Source organism: Scleropages formosus, chromosome 5 (assembly GCF_900964775.1).
Source record: "Scleropages formosus chromosome 5, fSclFor1.1, whole genome shotgun sequence".
NCBI lineage: Eukaryota > Metazoa > Chordata > Actinopteri > Osteoglossiformes > Osteoglossidae > Scleropages > Scleropages formosus.
In genome coordinates, this window is record NC_041810.1 from 38,523,398 (window position 1) to 38,535,925 (window position 12,528).

Below are 12,528 nucleotides of genomic sequence, written 5' to 3' on the forward strand. Positions count from 1 at the left end.
ATGTATGGATGAGTGACCCATTGTAAGTAGTGTATCTAGCGGTGCGAGTCACCTTGGTGAATAAGGTGTGTGGGCTGATGGACACTACATAGAGTTCCTTGGAAGTCGCTTGGAGAAATAGCGTGTGCTAAATGAATAAACGTAACGTCGGATCAGAATGTTTGCACGTATGTCCCGGGCAATTCCGAGCGTATAAACTCGTTGGCGGGTAACGTTATGGAAGTTGGTTCTCAGTTCGTGATTTAAGAACGGTGACGAACTCTGGGACTGGCTAGGAATAAGCAGCTGGTGGGGTGGTCTATTGAAACCTCTTATTATGAATACTTCTTGCTATTTTATCCCGTCTTCCTGTTATTGATGTGTTGCTTGTCGTGTGTTAAGGCTGCTATTGCTGAAACAACGTTTCACGACTACAGCAATGGCACAGGGGATAAACGACACGAATATGATTGTGCCCTAATACCCGACCGGGTACGAGCTAGGCGAGAAAGCTCGTGAACTTGAAACCTCGTGAAGAAGAATCTGAGTCAGAAGAGTGAGCACCTCAGAAGGCTCAACGGCGAGAATGTGGCGTCCCAGGACCACCCCCCTCCCTGCCCCCAGTTGCCATCCCGGTGACTCCCATCCACGAAAGACCTCCCACCCAGCCACACATTGACCACCAACAAACCAACCAAACACACCACATCAGCATATGGAAGTGACAACAAAACTCGAACCATTTGATGTTCACATAGGCGAGTATTCCCCACTCAGGTGTGTTCCCCCAAACACCCTGCTGCCTCCACAACCACTGACTGGATCTTTCTGCTACCTCTGACAAGCTTTTAATCGCTGCTCTTAACGACTGACCCCTGAAACCAAAATGCAACAGTAGTGACGTGGTTGATTTTGCAACAAACCCTCTTGCACCAATCTCCACCGGTCTAATAACGCACTGCCAGCCTCGCTCCCTCACCTCACCAGCCAACTCAGTGTACTTCAGTTCTTTCCTCTCAAAGGCATCTTCTAATGCATCTTCGAAGGGTATCGTTAATTCAATGAAGCACACTATCCATGCGCCCTCGGAGTACAGGGACAATTCGGGTCTCAATGCCGTGACTGCAATGCACTGCGGCATCTGCAGCTGTTTTCCCACGTCCGCTACCAACTTCCAGTCTCACACGTCACCCCACTTAAAACACGTACCGCTGCGTCCACTCGCATGGCATGCAACGCTCTCCCCCTCCCGCACAAAAGAAAATTACCTTATTTCTCCCGCAACACCGGGATGTGAATTGACTTCAACCCGCTTGTTCTCCAACAAGCATGCCAAGGATTTTTAGCACTTCATTATGCCTCCAAGTATATCTTCCCTGAGATAAACTAACAGTTACATGCAGACAAAATATGCCTCAAAGAGGCTATACCACCACACAAGCTGCAAGTCGGCTCCGTATCTACCCAGCGATTAAGATTCTGTGGAAGTAGGGAGTACATCGTTGGTGGCTCCGATGAGAAACTTAATACGAACGGCGTCCATCGCCCACAGATCACGCCAGCTGATCTTCCGTTTCTCCACATGCTCCCAAGCCAAACATCGCCCTTGCACACCATGTGGCGTCGCACTACCCGCCTCGTCTCCTCTTTCCTGTTCGCGGATAAAACCAATCACCATCTTCCCCTCTCCGGCAACTTAGCTTTACTCCGCAACTTCATTCGATCGCCGGCACCAAGCCCGCCCTACCTACCTGCACCTGACCGACCACATCTCTGTGCTCAAGCGCTGTCTGTGCATGCGCAACAGCTTCCGTGGATCCCACTTACATCCTGTTTTTAAACTTACAGGAATCGATCTCACCACTGGGTCTCTTGTGCTTGACAATGTTAATTCCAAGCCAACCTTGGCACACTTGAATTCTTCCACAAGACTAGTCAGCGGTAATTCCAAGACCCTCTCCTAATAGCTTTGCTCATAAGCCTTTCCCAGTCTTTCAGCCCCTGACACAGAAACCTCGTATATAGTTAGCGGCATATAATACGAGGCAAACAAACCAACTGCAGGCATCAAACCTTCAGCTTCCCTGGTAAAAAAGATTAATCAATCCTATTAATTGCCTGCACTACATTCTCCCTTAATCTTTTAACCTGCTCCCTGTCGCTGAGTGAGGAATCATACCATCGACCCAAGCTTTTAATTGGCCTTTCAGCTACTGACGGAACCTTTTCTCCATCCGATCTGAAATTCTCCTGCGGATAACTTTCCTTTAACTATTGACAAGCTCCTACACTTTGCTAGGTTTAATTTTCAGTCCGGCCAACTTTTGATTTCCATGAACTTCATTAATAAGCGACGAGTACATGGGACAGTAGTAGCAAGCACAGTCATATCGTCCATATACGCTCTGATTGGCGGAAGGCGAGAACCATCCTTCAGCCTCATATCCCCAACCACCCATCTCGGACGCCCTATTATCACCCTCCATAGCCATGGTAAAAGCCAGAGGCGCGATTGTGCATCCGGCCATTATGCCAATCCCCAACCCCGCTGCCAAGTTGCGGTGTATTGTTTGGTACAAAAATAAAACTGGATGTCTTCAAAATACACCTTAACCAGTCTCGTAATACACTCTGGGACTTTAAAAGAAAACAAATGCCCTCCACAACAAAACATGCAGCACTGAACCAAGGCGTTCGCCAAGTCCAAAAAAAATCACGTGAGGGTCTTCACCTTCCATCTTGGCCTCCTTCTACTGGTGCCAGATCATACAAAAATGCTCTAAACAGCCTGAAAAACCCGCAATTCTGCTTTCTGCACAGATGTGTCAATTAAGTTGCTGGCCAACAATATGCAGGCAACCTGCTGCGCCACAACACTAAAAATATTTCCCTCAACATTAAGAAGGCACAATTGGCCTGAATTGCCCTATTTCTACCTCATCTTTCTCGGTGTGTGGGGTATAAATACCCCTCCTGCTCGCCGCCATTCTTTTGGGAATGATACCTTTTTTCCATACGACCACCATCTGCTTCCACAAAAACTGTAAAACATCCGGGCACCTTTATAAACCCATTAAGGAACCCCATTGGGTCCTGGTGCAGATTCGCCCTCGCACGCCGCAACCATCTCTTGTACTTCTTTCAGCCGTGGAGGACACATGTCCATTTGTGCCACGATCTCCCCTAATGGAGGAATATCTGCAGGTACTTTAAAAACCCTCTCACTTTCACCATCGGTGTGCATTTCCAGCAGACAGCTCTCCAACTCCCTCCTTTGAACATTTAAACAACCAGACTTCTCTTGCCAAGCAAGGACTTCACAAATTTCAATGGGGTCCTTAAAAATTGCCACCATAGCTTGCTCCTTCTTCTTCCTCCTCAATCTAAGCTTTTCCGCTCTCTCTCAACACAACCAATCTCCGTTTAAATTACTTCCTGCAAAATATTAATGCCACTTCTACCTTCCTCATCTGCTCGTTTCCAAAGCTTTTTTAAGTGTCTTCTTTCCTGAAATCAACCTCTCAATTTCCATCTGCCGTCTTGACCTTAACATGCCTCTGCTCACCCTTACGCTTCTTCTCGAACACCCAAAACCTCTTCTTCCCATAGTCGTATATAATCTCACCCGTTGGTTATTACTTAGACTCAGCGTACCCTTCAGGCCATTTAAAATCCCTCTCAAGTCATTGTTTTTAGAGGTCCACTCCTTACAGTCAGTGGCGCCTGGCCATCTCACCTTAGGTTTTGTTCTCATCTGGTATCATCTGCCCCGCATCCTCTCCATGATCGATGCTGCCTTGTGCATCCATCTTTGGTCTTGTCTCCTCTAAGACAGAGGTATTGATGTCCTGTGGCTTTGGTGTGCAACCTGCCCCTGGACTTCACCTGACTATCTGGACCACTCCGTAGGTCGTGGCGATCAATGCGGGGCCCCTGCCTCGTCCCCTAAACACTTCTTCTTGCCTTGGAATTCTTAGGCCTCTCACTGAAGTCACCTTCCTCCAACCACAAATACACACCTGCAGCAGATCCCCCTACTTTGCGTGGTGTGTTCATGCTTTACCCCGTCAAGTTCACGTCAAGGTCTAAAGCCGTTATATCCACCGATGAGTGTCTTCCACCCTGCTCTCACTGACTTGGGGTATTGATAACATTTGTGTGTCTGTAGCTTAAACAGGGCGCACCTCCTGCTACACAAAGCACAAGATGCTGCTGACACAGGTTGCTAGCCCATGTCAGCCCTAGTGGGGTGCTGTTCCCTCCTGCCAGCAGTCTCTCCTTGCTGTCACACGATCTTTCCCATGCCGCCAGCTGCCCTGCTCACAGCAGTCATAGTCACCTAGAACCAACATGCAATAATACACAGGGAAAGATGTTCAACCCCTTGTGCCAAAATCAAGGGGGGCTGGACACAAACCAACCACGCCACCAGTACTCCATCCCTCCACAAAACCCCACATACCCCTCATGCCCCACCAAACGTTCCCTCCACTTTATATTAAAAAAAAAAAAAAAAAAAAAAAAGAAAATTGTGCAATTTTTGTGCAACTGATTTGTTCTATGACTGCTGCAGAAAGCCGCTGCGCAAGAAGCAGGAATGTACCGAAACTGCGCCCCCACTCAGACACTAACCAGACACTGGCTGGAAGCGAAAAAACAAGAAAATAAATAAGGTTAATGCGCATAGCTCACTCTAGCCTGTAGGGAACGTATCAGATAGTAAGTAACAATTCGAAGCAAACACGAGCTGAGCACGTGCTGATCATGCAGAGAGAAAGCAATGAGAAATGCCACCATAATGCTTAGCATGAGAGGGGGTGCACTAGTGCAGTGGCACAGTGGCACAGTGGTGCAGTGGCACAGGTGGGGGTTGGACCAGGTCCTGTTTTCCAGCGGATTGGGGTTTGAGTCCCGCTTGGGGTGCCTTACGATGGACTGGTGTCCTGTTCTGAGTGTGCCCCCTTATGCCCTCAGTTGCTGGGTTAGGCTGGCTCCCTGCAACCCTGTATGAGGCAAGCGGTTAAGACTATTTGTGTGGGTGTGTGTGTGTGGTGCGCATGCGCGCACTTAGCATGCGTCTCTAGATGTATGTAAGGAGTGTGCTTTGGATGCTCGGGGAAACTCCCTTAAGTCTATCACAGGGGACGAGGGACTCTCTCTCCAGCTGGGGAGAGACAAAGTAAGATACTCTCCTATCTTTGGTCCGTTGTTTGAGTCATGTCGAATTCTTCCTCAAGACACATCCGCGTTTCTGTATTGCCATGACGATGCAAAGTCGCTCGCGGTTCAATTAACACTCTGTTATCCATTTCTAGTTCATATGCCCGCATGATATAATTCCTTTCTTCTTAAGTACACATCCATTTGCCACAGTGTCATAAGGCAGGCGACACCTTGTTGTTGGAACAACACTTGGGAGTTTTTAGTGTATTCTGGCTTCACAGTTAAACTGAAAGGCATTACTGAAAAATGTAAGAACCAAGCATCACTGTGGTGTTCCTCTTCATTTACACTTCCTTTAGGTTCTGCTGAGTTTAGCCCCAGGTGAGGGGAGAAAATTTGCTCCAGGTGGAGGAGTTTAAGCATCTTGGGGTCTTATTCACAAGTGAGGTGGCAGCGGTTGCTGTGGTGGTGAAGGCAGGAGCTGAGCTGTAAGGCAAAGCTCTCTATTTGCCGGTCTTCTACGTCCCTCCAAACAGTTATCCCTGTTTTAGAAGTCTGCCGGGACGCACCCTAAACGTTAAAATTTCTTTGTGTTTTGTTTTCCCTATCAACGTTTCTCCATTGCGTTAAACGGACAGCATATATTTTCTGAACGTCTTAACTCTTACATCACTTTAGAACATATTAAGCACTTGAAAATATTGACTACTTGAACATATTTTCACACCACACTTGAACGAACAATTTCTCACACCAAACGTTCACACGACATGCTTGCATATGGTCCCTCTCGTTGTCATCTTGTAACAGGAGATTATTCCGGTACCACACTGCTATGTGTGTTTACAGGTGAGTCGATGCCTTCAACCTTAAATGCCCAAATCTTTCCATTCTGAGTTTCCTGTCTTCCCCAGTGATATATGTGGAACTGAATCCCATTCGTACCACCTACTTTGGGCCGGGATCAGAACGAAAGAGGCTGCAGCGGGGCACTTTGTCAGGAACAAATCCGACATAATGATTCTCTCTTCCTCAAGTTTGTTTGCCGGAAACTCATGCGACTCTTGTCGATACTCTACGGTTTCTTTGGCAAAGAAGCGTGCTGTGCAGTGCAACCGTGTGGGCTGTGTCAAGTTGGGAGGCACCCTTACCTCACCGCAGCGCGTCATCATCCAGCAGCCAAGCGGTGTACTGCAATAACACCTGCAGAGACAACAGTCCCAATACTGGAGATGCGATGTTGCCACCTTCTTCGGTCACAGTGACAGTTGCCCCGAGCTTCGCAAGCAGGTCGCGGCCCAGCAGCTTCACCGGACAGCGGTACTAAGGAGAAACGAACGGTTAGTCACAGAATGTCTTCTGTCACTCCCACGCGCAGTGGGTCTGTTTTTTTGAGGCTTTGTGTTATTCCTGATGCTCCCATGAGGCAGATCCGGTTTCCATTTGCAGGAACCCCGGCACCTCCTCTTCTAAGAGTGGATCTCGTCGCCCCTGTCCACCCGGAAGGGAAAGGGTTGATGACGGCACCACCAGCTGTATCATTGGGTCTGATGGTTCATGCTTTTGTCTCAAGCAGGCTGGACTTTGGCACTGCTTTATTGTCGGGTCGTCCATACCAGACTGTATCCAGGCTGCAGCTGGTACAAAATGCTGCTGAGAATTGCCCCGTCTGTTTCTGTTTTCAAATCCCGATTAAAGACTGACATGTTCACTCAGGCATTCCACCTCGAAAAGTAATTCCACTTGCCTTGCTTGTTTTTACCACCATTATGAAAATGCATAATAAATTAAGTTAAGTAACAACTTACTAACTCTGTTCTCTCTTCTTGTTGAGCGTTGCCTCGCTACGTAAGACTTGAGGAGGCTGACCGTTGGTGACAGACGAATCCCATGCTGACTGAGGATGTTGACCACCTGCCATGATGAACGAGGCGTTCCATGCTTAGCTGGGGATCCAAGACACCATTTAGCACCAATATCATGATTGCTTGTTAAACTGGCTTACAATTGTTACTTAAACTAGAATGCCCAGGAGCGGGCAGCCACTGGCCTGTGCACCCGAGAGGTTTTCTTTTTCCTCCCTCAGCTTTCAGTTGGGAGTTTTTGCTCCTTTCCCTGGTGGCCAGTAGGGATACTCATAGCTCTATAAAAGGGATTCATTATGGTAGCCATTGACTGTCTTCTTTGTTTGCAACTGTTCTTCTTGCCTCATGCTTGTGGTAAAGCGCTCCGTGTCACTCTGTGACCTAGCTCGAGAGTGCACATCGGAGGGTCGCCAAAACCCCAGGCCTGACCTCGACGTGATTTGAACACGCAGCCTTCTGATCTGGAGTCAGACCGCGCCACAAGGTCGGTACCTGATGGATCATGAACGAGGGGGCAGACCGTGTCACTTTCCAGCGTCTCCGTCCAGCAAACGGGCCAAGAAGAAGTACAGTTTGGAAAATGCGGGGCTCTGGAAAAGTAACACGAGGTGGGTCAAAAAGTGACCTCGAGGGATGCTTGGTGGTCTAGGGGTACGATTCTCACTTAGGGTGCGAGAGGTCCACCTCTGGATGAGCCCAGCCACTGGCCTCCGTGCTCTGCAGGGATGCTCGTGGAGACTCAGCTGCTCAAATGACTACCGCCCTGCAGCGCTCGCATCACTTATCATGAAGTGCTTTGAGCGGTTAGTCAAATCTCACACCCTCTTCGCCACCTGACACCCTAGGCCCACTGCACTTGCATATTGCCAGAACAGGTCTACGGAGGGTGCTATTGCCACTGCCCTCCATACTGCCTTCTCACACATGGACAGGAAAGGGGCATATGTGAGAATGTTGCTTCTTGATTACAGCTCAGCGTTCAGTACCATGTCAGCACGACAACCTCTTCTCTGAACGTTAGTAAAACCAAGGAGATGACTGTGGGAGGAGACCGCACACTTGTTCTAATCAGTGGGACGGCAGTGGAGAGGGTGGGCTGTGTTTAGTAGGTGGGTCTCAACATCAGCGAGGACTTATCCCGGGCCCAACACCATCGAAACCGTGGTCAAAACAGCACAAAAGCTCCTTTCCACCAGCGCATCGAGCAGCGTTTTAGCATCATGAACACCATCCTTCGGAGTGACGCCACCTGCTCTCAGAAGAACATGGTGCTGCGTATCTATAAAGTCATCCCCATGACAACACGGTGCGCTCTCGTTTTCGCATTTTTCTCTGTGCGTGTGCACGTGTGTGGTTATTGCTTTAATAGAACTGTCCTAATTGTTTTTTTTCTTATACATTTTGCAGTTTTGTTTTATTGTCTAGGCATCTTGAATAATGGCCTTTGTTTTTTGGATCCAGTCAATGAAATTATGTAGCAAATTAAATAGGTCACTTACAGATTAATACTGATTAGTGTTAACAATGCTGGATATCACACTGTAATCATTTAGGTTACTTTCCATAATAAATTAAGAAATTTACCAGTTTACTGTGGGTGTTGATGATTTCAACCAAATTAGCCTCAACTCTAAGGTCAGCTCTCAATGGTCAGTAAGGCACAGTGTTTAATTAGTTATGGTGTCCATGGGTTTGTGTCTGGGAAACGTTGTGCAGCATCTGTGCAATACATATCCGATACATTGTGGTTCTGCCCTCAGCGTTGGTCTCATTGAGTGGATGGAAAATACCTGCACCTTGAAGGATTTCCTTTGCAGTAGGATGTCTGAGGAAGAGCACAACGATGCAGAGAGGTACTGCCTTAGCCTGCGCTTAACGTTTACCTTCACGGGTCTTTGAAGATCCTTGGTGTAAAGTCTGTAGCTCATGGGTGTCATTTCAGGACTTTTAATGGCATCATCACGTCAGCTTAATTTCCTGTGTCTGGATTCTACCTCAAGTGTTTGGAGCCACATTTACATTTACATTTATTCATTTGGCAGACACTTTTGACCAAAGCGACGTACATCTCAGCAAAAGTACAATTTATGCATTACATTAAGAGACATATGACCCACGTAAACCTAGTTTGTTACCTACCACTTGCTGCACCGAGGTTCATCATTCAAGGAGGTGCATAAAACACAAGATAGACAAATCCCGATATCCTCCTAGCAATTTTGTTTTTAAAAATTTTTATTTATTTATTTATTTATTTTATTTTATTTTATTTATTTATTTTTTTTAATATTAGAAGATGCACAAGCAAGCAAATAAGATGCCAGAGTAGTGGCTGAGTGAAGGCTTTATCTGGTGACGTTCATGAAGTTATGGTGCATGAACATTTAAACCATACATGAGCTGGAGAGATCTTGGGCGAAATGGGTCCGGAAGAGATGAGTTTTCAGACCCTTTTTAAAAGTAGGCAGTTCTGAGTGAGAGGGGAAGGTCATTCCACCACAACGGAGCCGGAACCGAGAACCTCTGTGCATTTGAAACGTGTTGATGAGTTGCCGTGGTAAAAGTGTTTGTAAACACTAAAAAAAGTGGTTAATGTCATCTTGACTGCCTTAACTGTTTGCCTTTTAAAGCCCATGGAGACACTTGGTAGCGTCGCGGTGAGTGCTGCTGCCTCTTGACCTGAAGTTGGTAGGTTTGAATCTCAGCTACTGTTACAGTTCCCTTGAGCAAAGTACCTACCCTCGATTACTCTGATGAAATTCTTCAGCTGTGTAAATGGCTGAAGAGGTATCTTAACATGGTAAGTTCCTTTGGAGGAAAGTCCCAGCTGCATTAATTAATGTGACTAGTTGGAAGCAAATAGGTTATGAAAAATTTTATTGAAGCACTATTGTAGGAAACCATCCATCCATCCATCCATCCATCCATCCATCCATCCATCCATCTTCCTCCGCTTATCCGGGACCGGGTCGCAGGGGCAGTAGTCAGTCCAAGCAGAGCCCCCCAGATTTCCCTCTCCCCGCACACTTCCTCCAGCTCCTCTGGGGGAACCCCAAGGCGTTCCCAGGCCAGCTGGGAGACGTAGTCTCTCCAACGTGTCCTGGGTCTGCTGCCCCGAGGCCTCCTCCCAGTGGGACATGCCCGGAACACCTCCCCAGGGAGGCGTCCAGGAGGCATCCGGAACAGGTGCCCAAGCCACCTCAACTGGCTTATCTTGATGCGGAGGAGCAGCGGCTCTACTCCGAGCTCCTCCCAGGTGACTGAGCTCCTCACCCTATCCCTAAGGGTGCGCCCAGCCACTCCGCGGAGGAAACTCATTTCTGCCACTTGTATGCGCGATCTCATTCTTTCGGTCATCATCCAAAGTTCATGACCATAGGCGAGGGTAGGAACGTAGATCGACCGGTAAATTGAGAGCTTCGCCTTACGACTCAGCTCCTTCTTCACCACAACAGACCGGTACAATGACCGCATTACTGCGGACGCCTTTGAGACCTCGCTGGACAAAGTGGCTGGGAAGACTGTAGGGTTGCTGCGTTATGTGGAACCTTATAAGCAAATACTGTTGAATTAGTATTGTTTTTTATAGATATATATATATATATATATATATATATATGTATAATATATATATAATATGAGTATACGTATGGCTACAGCAAAGCCCTTCTGTCATCTGCCTCACCTTAGAACTATTTTTCTGTTAATTTTTCTGTTTGTGAGCCTGAACTTAAACGTGACATATAACTTCCAATTTTTAGCACTCTTGATAAAGATGAACAAAAAAGACTTAAATAATATTTTTAAAAAGTCTCATTCAGAATTTTAAATGACTTCATTAAACTTGTGCCAGTATTGTAGAATGTATTAGTATAGCTGTGTATCCTTGGCAGGATCTTTGGCGTTTCTCTTCATTTTACTATGGTTTTGATTCTCATTGAATGATCTTATATCTCAAAGGAAAGCCAAACGAGATGAGACTGTAGCCAATTTCAGGAAAACAGAGAATCTTGTACCAGAGGATCTTCTAAGGTGAGCATTCAACATTATCCCAGTAACAACAGAAACTAAGCTGCAGAAATACAGTGTGGGTACGTACTTTTTTTTCTCTTTTGTAGAGCTTCACATCAGTTAAGTACATTCACTGGAGCAGCACAGATAATGATTGGTTTAGGGGATGAGGGTAAGAATTTTAAGTCATTCTAAATACAAAGGATGATGAGGTGATGTTGATCAGAAGAAATGCAGAACCGTTGGTTTTACGTATGATTCAGTTGATGGTTCCCACTGTCACTGTACTTCACATTCCTTACTGGCCAAACAGAACCACTCACAGAAATTTTTTTTTTTTCTGGTCTTCCACCATTTGCCAAACCCAACTCTGTTTACCAACCCAAGGCAGACTGTCACAGCTCTAGACACAAGAGAAGTCGGGCTTTACCGGAATGATCCGCAAGCCTCTGACCATTGATTTAAGTGTCTCCATTGTTCAGGAGAGCTTTCGTCAAGATGAGCACATCACCAGAGGCCTTTTCTTGAGGTCCCACTTCACGGCGTCACATGCCCTCGTGTGTTAGTCACTGGCTCTTAGGCATCGGAGACCGCCATTTGTCCAACTTCTTGATCAACATGGAGACAGGAGGAATGATCGGAATTGACTTTGGTCATGCCTTCGGAACTGCCATGCAGGTAGGTGTCTTTCATTGCTCCATTGCCAGTCTCTGGAGTCTTTTTTTCTGACCCCACCCATTGTGTTATGGATTTCGGTCAACATACCACTGGAGTGGTCATGTTGTTCTCCTTTAAGATTTAGGAATTAGACCCTTCTGTCCAAATGCCTTTGCCATACAAGACTGCAAAACTACATTTTTCTTGTTCTCTCTGATTAGCAGAAGGCTGTGAATCTTGCAGTGCAACATCTGGAAGAAGAGATAAACTCGTTTCTTCTGCGTGCAGAATGTTGCGTAAGGGTTTCTTAAAGAAGTGGGCCGTCCGCATTGTTGACGCAGAAGTCTCACAGAGGGACCTGGTTCACGAGCCAGCATTATTAGCACTCAATCATAGAACCACGTTGAAGTTTTGGAAGATTAACTTGACAGTTACTGTCTTTAATTGCTACAGAGTTTAGAAAGGGCTTCTGATTGTTCTTTCCCAACTTGCAGGCCAAGTTCTGGGACAGAACAAATGAACCCCTCCAGTTGAGGTGTACACCATCACGCGTGAAAAACCTGGGCCATTCCCAGAAATCATCCTAGTTATTAACAAATGATATACGATCGGAGCGGCACCACGTCTCTAACCACCTGTTACGAGACACCAATCTACTGTACACCATGTCCCCCATGAAGAGCCTAGGTAAAGGACCAGACACTATTAGATTACGACATTTCCTTCTGGCCTTGTTACACATAGAATAAATCGGCTCTTTAACACCTCAGACTGCTGATGACGAATATCATTACCACAACATGCACCATCATAGTCGACACGGCATTCTCGGCCAGAGAACTGACATGAGCCT